The following is a 1,348-nucleotide window of genomic DNA, read 5'->3' on the forward strand; positions in this document are numbered from 1 at the left end:
TATATAAGTCTCTTTGTGTGAGAGTTCGGCTTCGAACCAGAGAAAGTTTGACTTGGACTCCCAACCTGACCGGTTCAACTTTGGACCCCAGTCCTGATGTAGTCTGAAGTCCACTCCTCTGAATTCCTGAGCAGATAAACATGTTGCTCGAGTACAATTTGTAAGAAGAAAATACAGAAGATGAAGCATTTTTCTCACTGCAAGTCTCTCGTTCTTGGCTTGAAGTCTAAGCCGACTGAAGGTTGCGATAAACGGCACCTTCTCATCATCTGTTGACCTCACCGACCCCTGAAGCAGTCACAGTGATTTTCAGCTACCTTGGGCAGTTCCTGGCAAGCCCTTTTCATGGTGTATCCTGGTCTGATCCATCAGCAGAACCCCAGAAAGCTGAGTGACCAGGTACCTTCAGCACTGACCCGGTAAGGAGCAGAAACCTGGTGACATGATGCAACTCTTGGTCTGATATGCTATTTTAGCTAATGCAACTTGGTAAATCATTTCCTGGCTTTCACTGATAATGAATGACTTATCTGATCAGATTAAATAACTTATTTTAATCTAAATCCAAAGCAATCTATTTATTAAAAATAGTCAAACTTTGTCTAAATTTGTGTGCGTATAAAACCCAATATAATTCCTGCTCAAATAGTTAATTTTGCCTTAGATAAGAGAATTAAGCCTTGATTGAGTAATTTGTTTGTTTATTATTGTTGTTGATTCTTAGTTTGATTATTTTTGTAATAAAACTTCAAAGACAACTTTGGTCTCTTTGTTCGGATGAATATTTATTTGTTCTGGTATGGGACTCCTTGTAATTATTGGACTCTACTTCTGTGACTGATTCTGATTATTAAAGGGTGAATATATTAATTAAGTTGTTGTTGGTCAGTAAACTGACCAGCTGGTGCCACACTTTAACGAGAGCTAAAAAATAAACAAATGTAGTGGAGGGGAGTGGTGAAAGTGTCACCCTTCTTCTTTCATCACACTTCATAATTGCTACATAAAATAAAACACTTGGATGGACATCTACGACTGATTCACTTTTAGAGCCAACTTAATTCAGCATGGTTGCCAGACCAGTTCACCTCAGAAAATAAAAAAATTGCTGAAATACAGTAAACTTTACCAATATTGGGCTAACATTCAGTGTGGTGGTGTCATCCCAAAACACATATTTCATGACCTTCTTATTCTGCAAGAGTTTTGCTTTAAACTTAAGCATTGCATGTTTGTCAGCATGTCTGTCTGTTAGCAAAATTTCCCAAGAACAACTGGAGATATTTTAGTGAAACTTTCAGTAAATAATCAGCTGACTTACGTCAACAACTGATTAACTTTTGGAATC

This window comes from Nematolebias whitei, chromosome 6 (genome assembly GCF_014905685.2).
Source record: "Nematolebias whitei isolate Nwh7 chromosome 6, NemWhi1, whole genome shotgun sequence".
Taxonomy (NCBI): Eukaryota; Metazoa; Chordata; class Actinopteri; order Cyprinodontiformes; family Rivulidae; genus Nematolebias; species Nematolebias whitei.